The sequence below is a fragment of the Schistocerca gregaria genome, chromosome 1 (assembly GCF_023897955.1).
Source record: "Schistocerca gregaria isolate iqSchGreg1 chromosome 1, iqSchGreg1.2, whole genome shotgun sequence".
Taxonomy (NCBI): Eukaryota; Metazoa; Arthropoda; class Insecta; order Orthoptera; family Acrididae; genus Schistocerca; species Schistocerca gregaria.
The window spans coordinates 411828016-411838210 of NC_064920.1; the positions used below are offsets into that span (position 1 = coordinate 411828016).

The following is a 10195-nucleotide window of genomic DNA, read 5'->3' on the forward strand; positions in this document are numbered from 1 at the left end:
AATGAAACCTAACTAACCTAAGGACATCACACACATCCATACTCGAGGCAGGATTCGAACCTGCGACCGTAGCTGTCGCTCGGTTCCAGACTGTAGCGCCTAAAACCGCACGGCCACTCAGGCCGGCAGTCAAAGTATAAGATAACTATTTTGTAAACTGCTTTCATGGATGAAAACGAATTAGCAAAATGCATAAAAAACCACACAACTTAATTGATTATTAAGGAAGAAGAACAAGTAACCGAGGATCTCCTTAGTTACAGGTGACAAGCATGTAGCTTACAATTTCTTCCTTCTTCGGCTGCAAAATTTTGAAATCATCTCATCAGTATCGAAACCTTTAGCTAGGTAACTTTTTATTGACTAACTGCTTGACTTATAGTGGACCCTAGATAGTTCTTAATTAATCTGAGTTTTGCAAAAAGAGAATTCTCTTACATAACGCTATCGAAACCCATACAGTTAAGAAAAATCTTACATCTTAGCGACAAAATAAAGTGGGGAACATTTTTTGCAAATATATATATATATATATATATATATATATATATATATATATATATATATATATATATAGTCTGAAATTTGTGCAAGAACATCGTCTTCAGGAATCTTATAATTGTGAACTGATTTTTGTATAATCGTGTAAAGTTTCGTTTCTTAAGTTGTAATCAAATGACTAGGATCTGAAACAGCATCTGATATACGTTCCATGGTGTTGCAAATTGCATCTACTTCTTGTAGAAAGCTGTGGATGTACTCTTAACATGACGTTTTCAGTTCGCAGCGTTCTGTAAAGTATGACTTGAAAATGCGAGCTCGGAGACCTGTAAGTAGCGTCCCTGAGCTCTTCTATCTGTCGGGCGCAAATTTCAGCGGGTGCAGTTTTCAGTACATTGCACAGAGCCTGCAGTCATTCAGAGAAAAAGTCCCAGTTTTGCAAATCCATCATACAGCATAGAGCGATCACCAAATTATAATACACAGAGAACATCTTCTAAAAATTCAGTTCCTCTGTTGCGCAGCTCCGAACACCAATCTGGGATTACAATCTTTATTCTGGTAAAAACATTTTGAAATATTGGAGTTTGCGGGGGTGGAAGCCAAATCACACAGTTCAGCACTTAAAGGCAAACTCTGCAGCACACAGTCTGAACATCATTCTTATGAAGTTGGATAGCCGCACGGTAAATAGTTTTCCATTTACACAGGCCCAACTAGTGAAAGTTCAATTATAATCACTTTATAAATGTAAGGGGGCCAGAAACAGACTGAAAAGCTTGTAAGGTTGTTACACAGTACGTTGTGCTGAGAAATAATTGTTAAGAAAAAAATTCGATACGTTGCACAGTTTTCAAATTATTTAACGTTGCAGTTAGCCAATCAGGCCGTTGCTCGCAAATTCGAGTGGCGTCCCAGAGGCGGTGTCACCAAAGGTGTTCTTCGTATGGTTTCCTAAAACCGAAAAAAATAGTGGCACAAAAACTGGATATGGGGTGCAAGTAAGAATCAAATCCGAGCCAAAGGCTGAGAAGTTTCATGCGTTGTCATCTACGCTATGAGTACAATTGACACTAATTGTATCCGGCGGCCCGTCTAAATTTTCGCGTGCAACGTCCTAATTGTCTAACTTTAATGCTAGTTAACTAGGAAACGGCACAATGTATCGAATTTTCTACTGAACAATTATTTCTTTGTACATCCTACACTCCAGCACCCTTACAAGCTTTCCTGGCAGTTTACTGCAGGCCCGTACGTATGTGTGTGTGTGTGTGTGTGTGTGTGTGTGTGTGTGTGTGTGTGTGTGTATAAATATTTGGTTGCTTTGGAGTAACAACACGAATGCTGAAAAAAACTGAGATAATAGAGTGTGCATGGTATGTAGTACACAGGGTGCTCAGAAAGTCGCTATGTAGGTACGATGTATGCTGGAAATGACGCCGAAGTGCGGCTATACAAGTCCGAACACGCTTAATTTTATTGGAAGAAACTACCCGCAGATCTGATTACGATGTGCTGCTCTCGAACACAGTTAGCTTGGTTGCAAGGCGCCACTGGGACAAGGCTCAGTCGATCTGTTTTGCCACCGACATGCAATGAGTATACCGTCTCGAAGAGCAAGTGTGTCCACCCCTCCCCCTCCCCCTACGGTCCAAGAATACGTAAGGGATGTGCGCACGGGAACAGAAGGAAACGATTGGCCCTAAAATGTAAACTGTAGTTGGATGCCCTGGTGAAACATTAATAATTGCTGAATAGTGATGGACACTGTCAGCTACTTTTCTTGTTATTATTTCACTGATTGCTCGGAAGAAACAAGGGTCAAATTTTAATCACGAGAGAATGCATGTTTTTAGACATACGTGCGTGTGATAACTGTAAATCTTCAGAGCGAAAGAACTGGACAAGTTCTCATAAAATAGAATGAACTAACAAGAAATCGTGTTAACTGATTGTTAGTCACAGAACTGAAGTGTTGGTGATGATTGCACCTGAAAATTTGTGAGTAAAGATAAACAGAAATCCAAAGAGTAAAACCATAGCCAGAAGGTCACCACACACTGGCTGAGTGATGAATCTGAACCAACGTGCCTATCATCCTATACGAATGTCGATCGCCGTGGTTGCGACACTTAACATCATTTACACAAGTCGAGGGGAGGTGAGACGGCAGGCAGAGTCGGACGCTAGCATCTCGCGGCCTGTCTGCTCGTGAATTGCCTTCTCCTGTTGCGGTGAAGAAAACGTTTCTATGAGCGTCTCAATGACCAAGTCTGTCTAGTAAGGCTCCCGGCAGAGAAGTGCTTACTATGGCTCTCAGCAAGGAAGTGTCTGATATTTTACTCTCTAGTGGCTAGCGCTGCTGTCTCTGGATCACGGAATCCCGGGTTCGATTCCGGCCGGGATGGGGATTTTTTCTCTGCCCGGGAACTGGGTGTTTGTGTTGTCCTCATCATTTCATTACCGTCATCATCATTGTGACAGTGGCTAGACTGGACTGTGTAAAAAACTTGGACTGTGTAAAAAATGGGACTTTGCACGGGCGTTGATAACAGCGCAGTTGAGCGCCCCACAAACCAAACATCATCATCAGTCTCCTCAATGACCAAGGCTGTCTACTATGGCTCCCGGCGAAGAAGTGCTTACTATGGCTCTCAGCAAGGAAATGTCTGATAGTGTATTCTCCTGCCCTTTCTCCGAACTCCTCTTTCCAACAACTGGCCAGTGCCGCCGTATGTCACATCGCAGTTCCCAAAGATTCCGAGCTCCGCATATCACACGGCGTCCCGAAAAATTTTTAACGTAATTGTCTTCTCAGTGTTTATTTTCAGGGCGTCGGAGGTCCTTAGACACTAGACGAAGGACCCTCCCGTGGAGGTGCCCCATGCTTACTGCACAATATTGTGTTATCGCACGGGAGGCGCCATTTGCTTGAGTGGTCTGTCGTTCGGATAAACCTCTGTGTTCATATTCGTCAAATGGCGAGGGGAGGGTGATTTCACCCAACTCAGCACGCAGATGTATTCTTTCCCAAGCGTGGCTACTTTAGTGAAAGATGCACGCCGTCTATACCACGGTGAATGCGACAGGGGGCGGTCGCTCAGAGCCCGTCCAGTTATCCACTTATGGCATGCCAAGGAGAACAGAAATTCTAAGAGCGATGTTTTCACTCTCCGTTAACTACCAGAATGAATTGAGCATGCACTTTAGAATTTAAAGGGATTAAAGACAATCCTCTACAGTTATCACCCACTCTCACGTTTAACACCGCTCTTTTGCAAATACATAGGAATTTATTGATTAATTAGACGAATCTTACCGATGGATTAAGTGCACTGAGTAAAGAGGAGAATGAAACACGAGGCTGGCTACAGCCTGACGCGTTTCACAGTTTTTAAGCCATAAAACATGTACAGGCGATTGCGATAAACTACAGATTTTGGTGAAACTTGCTGGCAGATTGAAACTGTGTGCCGGACCGAGACTCGAACTCGGGACCCCCTTCACGGGAAAGTGCTCTACCATCTGAGCTACGCAAGTACGACTCACGCCGCGTCCTCACAGTTTCACTTCTGCCAGTACCTCGTCTCCTACCTTCCAAACTTTACAAAAGCTCTCCTAGGAACCTTGCAGAACTAGCACTGGTGAAAGAAAGGATATTGCGGAGACATGGCTTAGCCACAGCCTGGGGGATGTTTCCAGAATGAGATTTTCACTCTACAGCGGAGTGTTCGCTGATATGAAACTTCCTGGCAGATTAAAACTATGTGCCGGACCGAGACTCGAACTTGGGACCTTTGCTTTTCGCGGGCAAGTGTAAGCAGGAGAACTTCTGCAAAGTTCAGAAGGTAGGGGACGAGGTACTGGCAGAAGCTGTGAGGACGGGGCGTGAGTCGTACTTGGGTAGCTCAGTTGGTAGAGCAATTGCCCGCGAAAGGCAGATGTCCCGAGTTCGAGTCTCGCACACAGTTTTAATCTGCCAGGAAGTTTCATATCAGCGCATAGTCCGCTGCAGAGTGAACATCTCACTCTACAGATTTCGCTGTTTCCCAAAGAAAAAATTCTGGTTTAGTAAAGTGCAGCGATCAAGGGGACCATAGGTTTTTTTTTTTTTTTTAGATGACACATTCCCCAAAAAACTCTTCCAGAATATGCATAGTGTTGTTAGCTGCTTGTGCAGCAGTGCCATCTTGTTGGAACCACGAGTTGCTGATTTCGTATTCCCTTAACTGGTGAATGAAATCATGGATAATAAAATAACGACATTCACATTCCCAAAAACTAAAGGTCCAGTAATTACTACCCACACTACAGTTTCCTGATAGTACAACGAGGTTTTGATGCGTAGCACGACGATTCTCCATTGACCCAATCGTGTTTATTGTTTGTTAACATGGCCAGTGAGGTGGAACTAGGCCTCTTCTGTACAGAAGGTGACGCGAGCAATATAAGGTGTATTCCTCCTTCTCATCATCATCATCATCATCATCATCATCATCATCATCATCCTTTAAGACTGATTATGCCTTTCAGCGTTCAGTCTGGAGCATAGCCCCCTTATAAAATTCCTCCATGATCCCATATTCAGTGCTAACACTGGTGCCTCTTCTGATGTTAAACCTATTACTTCAAAATCATTCTTAACCGAATCCAGGTACCTTCTCCTTGGTCTGCCCCGACTCCTCCTACCCTCTACTGCTGAACCCATGAGTCTCTTGGGTAACCTTGCTTCTCCCATGCGTGTAACATGACCCCACCATCTAAGCCTGTCCGCCCTGACTGCTACATCTATAGAGTTCATTCCCAGTTTTTCTTTGATTTCCTCATTGTGGACACCCTCCTGTCATTGTTCCCATCTACTAGTACCTGCAATCATCCTAGCTACTTTCATATCCGTAACCTCAACCTTGTTGATAAGGCAACCTGAATCCACCCAGCTTTCGCTCCCATACAACAAAGTTGGTCGAAAGATTGAACGGTGCACAGATAACTTAGTCTTGGTACTGACTTCCTTCTTGCAGAAGAGAGTAGATCGTAGCTGAGCGCTCAATGCATTAGCTTTGCTACACCTTGCGTCCAGTTCTTTCACTATGTTGCCATCCTGTGAGAATATGCATCCTAAGTACTTGAAACCGTCCACCTGTTCTAACTTTGTTCCTCCTATTTGGCACTCAATCCGTTTATATTTCTTTCCCACTGACATTACTTTAGTTTTGCAGATGCTAATCTTCATACCATACTCCTTAAATTTCTGATCTAGCTCTGAAATATTACTTTGCAAACTTTCAATCGAATCTACCATCACAACTAAGTCATCCGCATATGCAAGACTGTTTATTTTGTGTTCACATATCTTAATCTCACCCAGCCAGTCTATTGTTTTCAACATATGGTCCATAAATAATATGAACAACAGTGGAGACAGGTTGCAGCCTTGTCTTACCCCTCAAACTACTCTGAACCATGAACTCAATTTACCGTCAACTCTAACTGCTGCCTGAGTATCCATGTAAAGACCTTTAATTGCTTGCAAAAGTTTGCCTCCTATTCCACAATCTCGTAGAATAGACAATAACTTCCTCCTAGGAACCTGGTCATATGCCTTTTCTAGATCTATAAAGCATAGAGACAATTCCCTGTTCCACTCATAACACTTCTCCATTATTTCATTATTTGCCGTAAGCTAAAAATCTGGTCCTGGCAATCTCTAAGAGGCCTAAACCCACACTGATTTTCATCCAATTGGTCCTCAACTAATACTCGCACTTTCCTTTCAACAATACCTGAGAAGATTTTACCCACAACGCTGATTAAAGAGATACCCCTGTTGTTGTTACAATCTATTCAGTTTCCATGTTTAAAGATTGGTGTGATTACTGCTTTTGTCCAGTCTGATGGAACCTGTCCCGACTCCCAGGCCATTTCAATTATCCTGTGTAGCCATTTAAGACCTGACATTCCACTGTATTTGATGAGTTCCGACTTAATTTCATCCACCCCAGCTGCTTTATTGCACTGCAATTTATTGACCATTTTCTCCACTTCCTCAAATGTGATCCTACTTCCGTCATCATTCCTATCCCATTGTACCTCGAAATCTGCACAAGGCATCCACAGGATTCACCAGCAGTTTTCCTGACCTGTCCAAAATACTTGTCATTTCCTTCTTACCTCCCTTTCGAAGACTGCTAATTACACTCCAGAATGGTTTTCCAGCAGCTTGACCCATAGTCTCCAACCTGTTTCCTTTCAATAAAAAATGTAAACCATTTGCAGTAACAGAGTTGATTTTTATTGCATTACGATGAGGTACAGCTGTTTCCAGGAGTTTTTAGCAAATTCCTCTTGCACTAAATCTGTGGGTTTATCGCCTTGTCGAAACACATGTTCAGGAAGAAAATACGTTCCTATGATGAAAACGCAATAATTTAAAAACTAATTGATTTCTAAACACTACACATTTCGCTGAATAGCTTTCATTAGCTGAAATAAACAGTTAAATGCTACGATACAGTAGAACGAATTTTTTTTTAAAAAAAGCAATCGCTTATTTACGAAAAAACAGTTCTACCAGCTTGTGCTTAAATGTATCAACTTTGTTTCGAACTTTCAACGTAATGTACGTCCATAGTCTGTAATCAAGTGCACAGTGACTTTCCGAATGCGCCGTGTGTATTTGTATCGTAATTTCACACACACACACACACACACACACACACACACACACACACTACATGTTTTTACTGCTGCTGACCTTGGCAATAAGAGAGCTCTATTTCGCCCCACATGTGATTAACAGAGAGAGACTGTATGCATCTGTAGAATGTACGAGTATATTCTTCCTGTAATGTTCGTAATTGTATTGGTTATATATTTATGTATACATACTATATATGAGGTAAATATCTTCTAATACAAGCTGTACATGATGCAACACATCACCAAAATAATTTGATTGCACTGTATTCTTTTTCTTCTTTTATTCCAAAGCCTTATCACAATAACTTAATGAATGAAATGACTACAAAACCTGGAACAATTATGCGGTTAGAAAAATCAAGTGAATTATAGCTCTGTTAGTAATGTAGTGTTGACAGCTTTACCACACATGTAGAATATAAGCCTACATATGCATATGTTGTAACCTGCTATAGGAGTGGTTGTGGTAATGGAAAGGAGGTGAACAACTTGAATCTTGCAGGGGCTGGTTCAGATCAGTCACTAGAGGAGTAGTGTATGTGAGGAGGGGGTGAACAAGTTGAAACTCACAGGGGGTTTCAAATCAATCAGCAGAGAAGTGGTGGTGGTGTGAGCGATGAACAAGTCGAAAACTGTAGGGTGGTTGTTCAATCTAGTCAGCCAGCTGACCCAGCTAGCTCCATGTTCCTTCAAGTACGGTCCCAGACGATAGCCATCTTTCATAGCTTACTGACATATTTAATCTTCCTATTTTTATATCAAGTCTATCGATAGTATTGTTGTTCACATCATTATGTACCATGGGCTTTTACAATCCTCACTGTCATATTAATTTTGCTTTTAATTGCCTGCATTATACAGCAGTCCATACTTTCTTGTGCAGCCGACATAGTGAAAGTACAGTTTCTCTTAATTCATCAGTATCTCTTATTGTTTTGTACATCATGTAATCTTCACCTCTTCTCCATTTTGGATCTTGGATGCTTAACTTTCATTGCTGATTTTTAGTCTAGTGAGAATCTGATTTTTTTTCTTTTTGTTAGGTTTGTACATTTCATTAATAATCACTACAAAGCAAGTGAAGAGTTACTTTTAAAAATCCACACAATATTAAAGAGTTACCTGCTTTGATTGCATTCATAACCTCGAAATCATGCATACCTCTGATCACATAATGACTGTAATGCTCTATATATATTAGTTAGATGAAGCAAGTTCTCGAAGTAACGTAACGATGTTCTGGTAAGTAGTGGAGAGGACTGAACCCGGATGCCAACACAGGATATTCAAGACCAGCAACAACATGCGAGACGCCTCCAAGAAGGAAAGAAGCGTCAACACCGTTCTAGAAAATAAAGAACTTCTACATCGACAGAGGGGCCGTTAAAGAAGGACCAATCTTCTTATTCATATATATTGTACAAATGACAAGACTGGCCTTTCTCTAACGGGCTGTTAGTCTACCAATAAAAGAATAAAAATAAATTTTGTCGTATGTCTATTAATTACAGCCTCTGCAGCTTAATTGTTAGGGTTGTTGGATACTAGCACATAGGTGTGGTGGCAGATTAGAAAATGCGTACGTAATCAGAAGCATTGACATCCAAAGTGCCGAGGTATCATCAAAGCGTAATCATTTTTATCATTCACATTCTGTGCGTCTTAACTGTAAATTGGAATTATGATCGGGACTGACATAAAATAATTACTGACATAATTGTGTTAAGATATACTTGCTTTTCATCAATTTTTTCTTTTTTTAGGAGGGGGGGGGGGGGAGGGAATGTCAGATCTTGATCTTGGCTGTCAATTTGACTACGTTGTAATATTGCAACATAAAATATATTATCTTACTTATAACCCGTCTTGATTGCAAAATTTTTATCCATATGACCGGTTTCGGTTCCTCTAGAACCATTTTCAGATCTGCAAATTTCGGTTACAGGAATAACCCGTTCACACTCAGCAACCTTCACATGCTGCGTCACATGTGAAGGTTGCTGAGTGTGAACGGGTTACTCCTGTAACCGAAATTTGCAGATCTGAAAATGGTTCTAGAGGAACCGAAACCGGTCATATGAATAAATATTTTGCAATCAAGACGGATTATACATAACATTGCATAAAAATGTGATTGTGGTATCCCTGCAGACATTATGTCTGTTTCTGCAAAACATAAAATATATTTCTCGTTCGAACGTTTGAATTCACGCAGAAAGAGCCAAATATGAAACTTCCTGGCAGATTAAAACTGTGTGCTGGACCGAGACTCGAACTCGGGACGTTAAGCTTGGGTAGCTCAGTTGGTAGAGCACTTGCCCCCGAAAGGCAAAGGTCCCGAGTTCGAGTCTCGGTCCGGCACACAGTTTAAATCTGCCAGGAAGTTTCATATCAGCGCACACTCCGCTGTAGAGTGAAAATCTCATTCTAGAGTCAAATATGTTATAACGTAGAAAAATGCATCTTTTACATATTGCAGAAGAAAGAAATGCGAAGCAATGTTCCGTCCTCTTGATTCACTGTTTTTCGAGTGAATGTTAATTACTGTTACATTCAGTTTGCAGATGAAATTATGGCAGCCTCTACATTGTTACCGACAGACCTACAAAGGTCAGCGTTTCCCACTTGACAGATCATGTTACAATGCCAGCTGCCTAGGATGTGGTTAGGTAACAGGAAGTTTCATCACCGCCTCTATCCTCTGACAATCATCCGCTTAACAGTCATTCATGAAGGAACAGCTACAGTTTCGACACAAGTCCTCTGTGATAGTAACGTCTGCCTTCAGCAGAAAAATTATCTTGAAATAATGTTCAGGAAGTGACAATAGAACGTTGCTCCTGGTTTCTCGGTCATTCCGCCCCGCATTTGCTAGTATAAGAGACTTGAATGTGACAATTCACACAACTATCGCTGTTTCGCATTCAGTTGACGTGTGTGAAGGTGGCTGACGAATTTAGTATTATTGTCTCCGGCGAATGCTCATCTTAAAAGC

The 10195-nt window shown here is 41.5% G+C and overlaps 1 non-coding gene across 1 annotated transcript; it reads left to right on the plus strand.

The window, feature by feature from the left end:
• Nucleotides 1–9488: 9488 nt before the first annotated feature.
• Nucleotides 9489–9563, plus strand: Trnas-cga (transfer RNA serine (anticodon CGA)). The gene has a single exon. It is a non-coding gene; the product is annotated as a tRNA-Ser (tRNA).
• Nucleotides 9564–10195: the final 632 nt, after the last annotated feature.